Here is a 10,781-nt window from a genome sequence, read left to right on the forward strand (position 1 = left end):
GTCAAAGACAGTGAGGTTGACACAGGACAGAGCACGATTTAAAGCTGTTGTACTTAGGGTTGTTATGAGTCACAAGTGACTCAACGGCACATAACAACAACATTCTTAAAATCAACTTCTCCATCTTCTCCCTCAAGACAGTGGGCTGAGTTCTGCTTGATAACTGCATGAAGAGGTACTTCTCTGGGAAGTTTTTTTTTTTTTTCATTTTTGTTGAATATGTCATAGAACTTTGACAGGGGCTGAAATAGACAGCAAATTGCCACAGTCCTTGAATTTATAAATGTAAAAGCAAACATTAATTGAATGTAAGAAATAATTGTAAAATTATTAAAAACCGATCAAATTTGACTGCTAATGTTTTTAGGTTGAACCATAACTCATAGGCCACTAACACAACTTGTGACCTCATTTTGCCTGATGAAATTCCACATCAGATTCTTCTTTCACCCGGTGGTTCTTTGGTAGAGTAATGACTTCCTAGTACCCACTCCAAAGATCCTACTTCTTTACCTCCTACAGTCCTGATTCCTTGGCTGGACGTGGCTGCTCTATAAATCCATGAACAATTCAGAGATGTCAGTTTGGTCAGCAGCTGACTTTGTACTAACAGATAGAAATTAAGTACTGCAATTTTCAAAGACTACTGGCATCCTATCATTTCCATATTTGAAGAATAGATGAAGCCAAGATTAAACATTTTCAAAGGAAAAAATATAAAACATTCTTCCCACTCTTCATTTTCAGTATCTTTTTGATTAAAAAAAAGTCATTATCATGGAAAAAAGTGATATGGTAAGGAATCTGAAGAATTTACTTTTAACAATTTTAAAAACATGTAAGAAACATATATAATAGAAAAGTAATTGTCTCTAAAGAAAAAGGAAAGTATAATGTTGGATCCATGGACAGAGAACAATATTTCTTAATGTGTAAATTTTATACTGATTCAATTTTGAGTTATTAATTGTATTCATTATTCAAAATAATATAACTGCAGCAAAATATTTGAGATTACTATCATTATTTTAATATTATTTTTTTTAAAATTAAGAAAAATAATAAGATTAAAGGAATTTAATTTCTCACTCTTCAATTTCAAAGGGTTATGCAAATGTCCCATAATGAGTTCAGAGAAATGTTTTAAACCTTCTTAATATGTTCCCCTCACATTTTTCTCTCTAGGCAAAAAAAAAACCAAACAAACCAAAAACCAAACCCCAAAAAAAGAAAAACCACAATGTTTAGACTGAAATAGGAAGAAACACAAATTAACATAACAAAAAGAACATTTAAATCCACAAAGCTAATTTAAGGCCTTTTTCCCACAACACTAATTTCTTGGACTCAATATTTAAGGAAAGCACATTGATGCATATAAGATCCTTGTATAGTATTGTATGATGTGTTCACCTTGAATTGGCCTTGGATTGAAATTTATAATAATAACTCTGCAAATCTTTTTCCAAATATATTACTAAAATATTCGTTGTTTATAGTTGAATGTGTGAGAAATTATTATTTTTATACGTAATGTTTGTTGTTAGTTACTGTCTAGTTATCCTGAATCCCGGAGACATCACCTGTGGAAGAACTCCACCATAGTATCAAGGTTAAATCTTGCTGGCCTTAACTGTGAAAGAAAAACTACACCAGAGAACTATTATGGTTTTGACTTTGCAAAAGCAGATCACCAGGCCTATCTTTCAAGACTTTTCTCATTGGATTCACATAACAAAAGGTTCTTCTATTAATTGAGTTTTAAAATATTTATTCCATTCAGGAATTTAATATATACTGTACACAAATCCAAATACCAAACTTCTGGCATCTATGTACACTTCCTTAGAAAGTTGAGAATAGACATATTGTTTGATCAAGTAATCTCATTACTAGGCATATGTCCAAAAGAAATCAGAGCTGTGATATGAGAAGATATATGCACAGTCATGTTTATTGCAAAACAATTTATGGTAGTAAAAATTGGAAGTAGCCTAAATACCAATAAATGGAAAAATGACATTGGTATAATACAGTATTATGCATCACTGAAAAATTATCAAGAATTTATAAAATAATATCAGCATGGATGAATCTAGAACAAAGTGTGCTGAGTAACATGTTTCAGTCATAAATAATCAGACCAATATTACTGTCAGGACAAAAGTCCAGAATGAAAGCTGTACAGTGGAGTGGACTTGGGGTCGGGGGAATTGTATAACAATGAAAGACTTCTTTTTTTCTTTTCAAAGAGAAAAGTGAACTGGGGGGAGGGGTTGGCAGGGAGGAAAGTGTGTAACAATGAATGAACAGAAATAAAAAATAATATTATCAGACCACTAACATAAGTCAGTACAATTATCAGACCACTAATATAAACTATAAAAGGCTAAGAAATGTCTTATACACTAACAGAATCAATATTGGCATGTTAACAGAGATGAGAAGTGTGGGCAAGATAGGAAAAAACTATCACTTCCATCTAGTTAATTCCAATTCAAAAGTACATTTCCACCAGGAATCTGATGCTATGAATTTAGATAAGAGGAATCTACCCATTTTTGTCCATGTAGCAAAGTGGTAGATTCAAACTGCTGATCCCTTAGTTAACAGCTTAGCACACAAAATGCCACAAGAGTGCCATATACATTATAGTGACCAAAAAACCTGGACTTTGGTATTGTAAAGTTCTGTCTTCTACTCTTGGCTTTGTCATATACAAAATAAACAAGTAGTTTAACTTTCTTAAGCCTTAGTCTGTTTAGTAATGAGAAAATGATGATGATAGTATCTATAAATCCAGATCATTAAGTCAATAAAATGACAGTGTAGTTGTCACAAAGTGCTCAGTGAAATTAACTAGCTCTATGTTACTGCTTAGAATCCAGTAATCTTGTAATAGTTATTAATATCTCAAGTAAATAATGTTCCCTTAAGACTTACATAATCAAGACAAGTTCTTTTAGCTACCAAAGATCTATCTCCTGCTTTTGGATAGCAGGATAACAATTCTTTCACTCTTAGTTTGCACATCCTATTGTGGCTGCTTCCAGCACTTGATCTTTAATGTCTACACTAGCCCAGGCCTGGATAATCCTTTAATTCCTCTTTAGAAAATAATAATTGTGTCAGGGATGAGCATGTGACCCAAGTCAGATTAATTTGGGGGATTAAAACCACTGAATTTTCAGTTAGTGATAAATAGATGATAGGTAGATAGATAGATAGATAGATAGATAGATAGATAGATAGATAGATCACTGTCATTAGGAGCCCTCGAGTATGACTCTTAGTGAACAATGGATCTGAACCCTGACCTATCCTCGCCATCTGTGATATACATCAGCCCATTGCAGTAACTCTCTCAATCCATCTCGTTAAGTGTCACTTTTCTTTTGCTGACCCTCCACTTTTCCAAGAATGTTGTTCCTTTTCAAGGGGTGCCTTCTCCTAAAAACATGTCTAAAGTATGTGAGACAACAGTTTGCCATACTTTCCTCTAAGAAGGACTGGGTAATGCTTTCTCAAAGACATATCTATTTGACAGTCCATGGGATACTTAGGACTCTTCTCCATGAACGCAACTCAACTACATCGATTTTACTTCAATCATCCTTATTCATTGTCAAGCTCTCAGATGCATAGAAAGTGATTGAAAAGATCATGTTCTGAGTCAGATGTATTTTAATCCTTAAAATGCTATTATTACTCCTCAGTAATTTGGAGAGGTCTTTGACAGAAGAAATTCCCAATGCAATAAGTTTTGATTTCTTGAAAACTGGTATTAAAGGTGTTGATTGTGGATCCAGGTAACATGAAGTTGTTGATAATTTCAGTCTTTTCTCCATCTATCATAATGGTGGCCCAGTGTTGAACACTTTTGTCCTCTTGATGTTGAAATGTAATCCATATCAGAGGCTGTAATCTTTGTTCTTCTGTAGCAGTGCTTCAAGTTCTCCTCAGTTTGGGCAAGCAAGGCTATGTTATTTGTACAATGCAGTTTATTGATGAATCTTGCTACCATATTCTTCTTCATAAATCCCAACTTCTCAAATGATTTGCTCAGCATACAGATTGAATAAGTATGGAAAAAGGGTACAGACTTGATACACAGCTTTCTTGATTTTAAATCATACGGTGTTTCTTAGCTCCATTCAGACAACAACTTCTTGGTTTATGTATAGGTTTATTATGAACATAGCAGAATATTCTGGGATTCTCAGTATTCTCAATGTTAGCCATGATTTGTTATGATCCACATAGTCAAATGCCTTGTGTAGTGAATTACAAAAAAATACATTTTTCTGATATTCTCTGCTTTCAGCCAAGATCCATTTGATATCATCAATGTTATTCCTGATGCTACTACTTTTTGTAAACCTAGTTTGAACTTCAGGCAGTCCTCTGTCAATGTAAGGTTTTACCTGGTTTGGGATAATTGTCAGCATTATTTTGTTTTTTACGTGCTATTAATGATATTGTGTTATAATTTGTACATTTTATTAGATCATCTTTCATAGAAATGGGGACCAATATGGATTGTTTCCATGTCCATGTAGCTATCTTCCTAATTTTCTGGCAAAGACCAGGGCTGCATCTCTCACTTGAAACATAGCCATTGGTATTCCATTGATTCCTGGGGTCTTATTTTTTACGATTGCCTTCAAATTCAAATTAGCTTAAATTTCTTCATTACTTCATATGACCCATGCCATATATATATATAAAGACATTTGAGCACTATATCCCTATAGCTTTTAAAGATAGACTTTCTCTTCCTCTTTTTGATTTGGAAGAGTTGTAAGTTTGAAATTGTTGGGTGCCACCCTGTGACACTCGTAGACATTGACAATGGACTTCTGTTTTTAAGCTTCTTTTTGTTATAACAATCATATATGTCTTATGTTCTTCACCATTTTACTTTATGCTCTGTTTTTTAATGTAGAAAAGTTTTCCTTCTCAAACTGGATTTCTAAGAAAATCTGAAAGTGGTGGAGGAGAATATTTGCAAGTTGCAAATAAGTTAGCTAACCCCTCTGATTACCACCAGTTTGCTCATCAGTTAAATGGAAATAAAGCTGCTTAAGTTTAAAGAATTGTTGAAGAGAATATTTGGGATCGTGAATGTAATAAGGTTAGCACAAACTCACATTTAATAAACACCTGATCATTTTCTTGAGGACAATGATGGCAACAATTATCCTAACTAGTGGCACAATAGAGAGAAATGAAATTTTACGAACTTAAGCAGCAGGGGCTTTTTGCCTCACCTTAACAGCATCCCAATGTCTATGGATGTTGTTGTTGTTGTTGTTGTTGTTGTTGTTGTTGTTATGTGCTGTCGAGTCGCTTGCGACTCATAACGACTCTATGTACAACAGCCCTAAACTCTGCTCTGTTCTGTGCCAATTGCACTGTCTCTGACACTCCCATCCCGATTATCCCAGTAACTGAATCAATCCACCTGATAGAGGGCCTTCCCCTCCTGCGCTGTCCCTCCACACTCCCAAGCATGATGTCCTTCTCCAAGGACCGGTCTCTCCTCTCAACATGTCCACAGTATGTTAGATGGAGCCTTAGAATCCTTGCCTCCAACGAGCCACCCGATTTAGCTCTTTGCAGAACGAATCTGTTTGTTTTTCTAGCAGTCTATGATATTCTCAATACTCTTCTCCAGCACCACAGCTCAAAGGTATCAATTCTCCTATTCTCCTTGGTCATTGTCCAACTCTATGATGCATAACAAGTGATTGTGAAGACCATGCATGGCCTGTATCAAACGCACCTTAGTCTATGGATAGGGAGAGTTATAAGTTGGCTGAGGTAAGCTGGTCCCAGTGACCCAAGAACTAATAGAATTCCCTGGATTTTGTTTATTTCTCCTCTATTCTATTTTCCCCTTTTGCTGCAGCTTGAGGATGCCTCTTTCTTAGTTTACAGTGAGGTACAAGAACATAACTGATCAATGTTTGTATCTCCTTCATTCAAGAGAACATACAAACTTGACCTTTTTCTTTGTGTCTCAACTTCCTAGAAGTAACATGAATTTCTTAACTTGAACAAATCAAATGTAAGTAGGTGGCAGATAAAAATTTTATTAATGTAATAGCTTCCATAGTAACTAAAAGTGGAAGAGAGGGTAAGAATTCTAAAAAAAAAAATAAAGTTAAAAAAAATGAGGTAACAATTATAAGTAAATAAATATAATGAGATAACAAAGCAAGTGGCATGAGGTTATAAGGACTGTTGGTTGCTCTTTCATATTGTTCTAAACACCCTCCTATTTGAACACTCATTCAGCTCACTCATTGCTGCTGAGTCAGAACTGATTCATAGCTGACCCACCGTTGAGTTCCCAAGGCTGCAAACGGCACATAAAGGATGTTGTATTTCTCCCATGGAGTTGCTGTTGGATTCAAACCTCAAGAGAAGTGGGACCTTTGAGTTGGTAACTCCCTCCTGAGTATGTCTCAATGCAATAAATGGCATCCCTGCGCGAAGCAAATGGTTACATGCTCAGATGTTAGCTAAAAGCTTGAACTTCCCAGTTCAAGCAAAGATGCCATGAGAGAAAGGTATGGAAATCTGCTTCTGAAGGATCAGTTTTGTAATATCCTCTAGGGCACATTTTTACCCTTACTCACACGGAGTAGCAGTGCATCAAAATCAACCAAAAGGCAAAAAGAATTTTTCAAGTACATGAGGAGCAATGTTCTCTGTTGCCTCTCTAGAATGTGCTTTCATAATTTTAGTGCTTTCCTGGTTACCACACAGCTGGAAAAAAAATATCAACAATGAGATTTTACTTCTTATTCACCTAGTATAATCTCAAGAATCCCACACAAATATTTATCAGGGCTTCTTCTTTAAAAGTGACCCTGTCAATCTTTAGTATATGGCTGTTATAATGTTGATATGGATATTTTATGTATGAAAAATGGTTAGCTCAACATTTGCAGTGACTGATTTTCACGCATTAATAATCTGACCATTTAATTAAAACATAATGCCAGAGGGTCCCAATCCACAACACAGAATGACCTAGAGAATGTCCTGTCATTGAGAAGTAGAAAAAGGGTAAAAAAGGTATCACTCAGCTCTCTTCATAGCTGCCACCGGTTGGTCATTTTTATATCTGTGTGTAACTTACTGTAACTAAAGTTTATGTGTCTGAGTCTATGTCTGTTGTTTTGTTTTGTTTTAAATTCCTTCAAAGTCCATGGGATGAAAATTCACTGTAATGTACAGAAATTCACAAGCTTCAAATGAGAACCATTAGCACTTATCTGATTTCTAAAAGCACACCACCAGCTTGATGTTAGCATTTTGTTGTTACATGCTGTTGAGTCGCCTGTGACTCATAGAGACTCTATGTACAGTAGTTCTGAACCTTGACTTATCCTGAGCCAATCACACTGTTTCTGATACACCCACTCTTATTACCCTAGTCACTTTGTCAGTCTGTCTTATCCGGGGTCTCCCTTTTCTGCATTGTCCCTCTACCCTCCAAGCATTATTTGATTCTCCAAGAACTAGTCCCTACAGGATACATGCCATGCAGAGTGACATATTCTAAAGGCTGTTTACATTGGCCAATGAAACACAGCCTCTACCTCACTACTGGGGTGTGCTAGCTCAGAAACCTATAATGAAAAGTTTTTATGTTCAACTTACTTCTTCATTTACAAAAGTCCTTATCAAAAAAGCATTCTAAATTGGAATTAGTTAGTGATCCAGGTCTCTAAAGCCCAGGGACAGGAAGCAAAGATTTCTTAATTACACCAGCAGGGGCTTTGTTTCTATTCTTAGAGCAGCTGGGTAATGTCGTTCTGTTTGCAATGTGGCCCGTTTCTGCGTGGAGCAAGTTAGCCTTCAATTCAAAGAAAGCCTCTCGAATTTGGTCTTTCTAGATGGATGCAATGAAGCCTTCTATAAAACAAGTCTGACTGTGCTGTATTTTAAGGCATTCAGACTCTATGTGTACTTTAATATGCAATCATTAAAGAAAAGGAGCAACTCTGATAACAAATTGGCATTATCTTTGTGTCTTGACCCTTAATTATTTTTACATTCCCTCATTGAAACCGATTCCCATTGGCAAATACCAGTCTATCTTGAGAGAGACATGAGTGTCACTTGTCAGAGACGAACTATCAAGCAGACAAAGTTCCTGAAAGACATTTATCTCTGAAAATAACAGGGCTTAGAGTGCTATCCTTTTGCTGGTATAAGCACTAGTGAGGTGCTTATTTTAAAAAAGGAACAACTAAGTTACAGCATTCAATATCTAACTATCACTCCCTCTCTGCCTGTAAATTGATTTATTTGTACTAAATTACTGGAAAGGTAGCATTAGCTGTAACTAGCAGATCCTCCAATGGGTTTTCAGAGGCTTCACATCACACAGGAGATTCTACACCTTTCTCCTGCAGAATGGCTGGTGAATTTGAAACAATTGTCTTTAGTTGGCAGCACAACTCCTTGCCTGCTAGGCTACCAGAATGTTCTAAAGCATGTGTAACGCATCGGGTTGTCAATATAAGATCCGTGGTCCTTGAAAGATCACGATGAGTCTAATTCAGCTTTGTAGTAGTGAGTTTTTAGAAGTAGAAATTCTTAAACAGAAACATATTCTGATGATATTGTTCAAATTGTAAATTTTGACCGCCTGCGAAGATCAAAATGTGCAACAAAATATAACTCAGTGAGACAAGATAGATGTCTTTTAATAGAAATGGTCAATGAAATCATCAAGTTAGGTGAAATGTGGTTCTAAGTGTGAAAGCAAAGCCCAATAAATTCTTTGATTATTAAGGCAATTTTTTGAATCAATAATTTTACAACGGATTATCTAACATACCAAATGCATGAAGAACAAAACCAAAATGGATTTTAAAAAGCAAAAAAGCATCTTAACACTACAAACTTCAGTTAAAAATTTTTTTTTACAAAAATGTGGAATATCACATTAGAGGACATATTCAAAATCCATATGTATTTTGTTGCTGTTGTTAAATGCTCTCGAGTATGACTCACAGTGACCCTATGAACAACACATCTGAACTCTGTACTATCATTGTTTTTCTAATGTTAAGAAGTAGATGCTAATCCTGCTTTCAGGTCTGTCTTAATCTTAACCCTGGAACTCTACAAAATCCTGTCCACCTGGGTAACCATTATGGCATTTGACACAGCATTGGCACAGCATTCAGAATCACAGCAACCCCAAGTTACCTCAGTATAGCAAACTAAGAGACAAGTGCTATGCCACTTAAAACAGTGCTCTTCCCAAACAATTAACAACAGGCCCAAGAGCCACGTACCCAAGGACCCAACCAACTTTTAAATATAAAGGCCTGCCCTTCAGGTCCTGATTGATTAAGTAAGTGGCTTTCATCACAGTTGATTGTTAAGTAAATCCAGGTGAGCAATCAGCATACACAAGATGGTTAATGAAATAAAAAAAGACCCAATAGTATACACACACACACACACACACACACACATAATTTACATATATACACATATATCAGGTGACTCAATGGCACATAACAACAATAACGTACTATAACAGGTTTGGAAGAAAGAGGGGCATCCACTTCCTAAACAATATGCCTCCAGAACCTCTACGAACTTTGATAAATATTGATAGTTGTAGAGGTGCTTCATGCTCGACTCGAAGGCAATCAGCAACAAACACACACACACACACACACACACACACACACACACACATACATATATACATACACACATAATTTGGGAAACTTAACACACAAAAAAAATAGTGTAATCTTAATAAAATGGGAAAAGCATTTAAATAGATATTTCACCAAAGAAGATATTCAGATGGCTGCCAGACAAATGAAAAGATGTTCAATGTTGCAAACTATCATAGTGTTAGAAGTCAAAACCATCCTGAAATATCATTTCATTTCCACTCAAAAAGTCTCAAACTCATTGCTGTCAAGTGGGAATTAACTCATAGCTGACCCTCTAGCAGATTTTTTGAGGCTATAAAGTCACAAGTAATTTTCCACCTTTTCTAGCAGAGCCTCTGGTGGATTTGATTAACCAGAGAGATGCCACCTTTGAGTTAGAAGAGCAATTCTGTAGAGACTTCTACTGATAACAGTAAAATTCAAAACTCATCCTCATTGCTGTAGTGTCAGCTCCAATTTATAGTGACCCCCCATTGGGTTTATGAGGCTGTAAATTGGAGCCTATCCTTTATCTTTACTAAAGAACCACCAAGATATCTGAAACTTGGAGACTTGTGTGGTCCTGAATTAGCAACTGAACAACAGCAAATGACTTAACAAATGTCTGCAAAGATGTTGTGAATTTGGCACTTGTATACACTGCTAATAAGAATGCAAAATGGTACATCTGTTGTAGAAATCTGTGAGAAGACTCCTCAGAAAATGGAAAACAAGACTGTCATGTGACCCTGCGATTTCTCCTAACTATATACTCAAAAGTCTTGAAAGCTAAGACTGAAACAGGTACTTGAACATGAGTATAACTTGTAGCTCTATTTATAATAGCTCTATAATAGCACTGGCCTGGATGTGCTAAGTTTTGCTAAGAAATCTGGAGAACAGCCAGCTGGCCCACTGACTGGAAAAGATCGATATTTGTTCCCATTACAAAGAAAGGTGACCCAGCAGAGTGTGGAAACTATCAAACAATATCATTAATATCACATGCAAGCAAGATTCTGCTGAAAATTATCCAAAAACGTTTGGAACAATATGTCAACAGAAAACTGCCAGATGTGC

At 35.9% G+C, this 10,781-nt stretch overlaps 1 pseudogene; it reads left to right on the plus strand.

Moving 5' to 3' along the window:
• LOC102843856 overlaps positions 1–5,086 on the plus strand; it is a 57,547-nt pseudogene extending 52,461 nt beyond the window's left edge.
• Positions 5,087–10,781: the final 5,695 nt, after the last annotated feature.

The sequence above is a fragment of the Elephantulus edwardii genome, unplaced genomic scaffold (assembly GCF_000299155.1).
Source record: "Elephantulus edwardii isolate Elephantulus edwardi_28Jun2011 unplaced genomic scaffold, EleEdw1.0 scaffold00010, whole genome shotgun sequence".
NCBI classification, from domain to species: domain Eukaryota; kingdom Metazoa; phylum Chordata; class Mammalia; order Macroscelidea; family Macroscelididae; genus Elephantulus; species Elephantulus edwardii.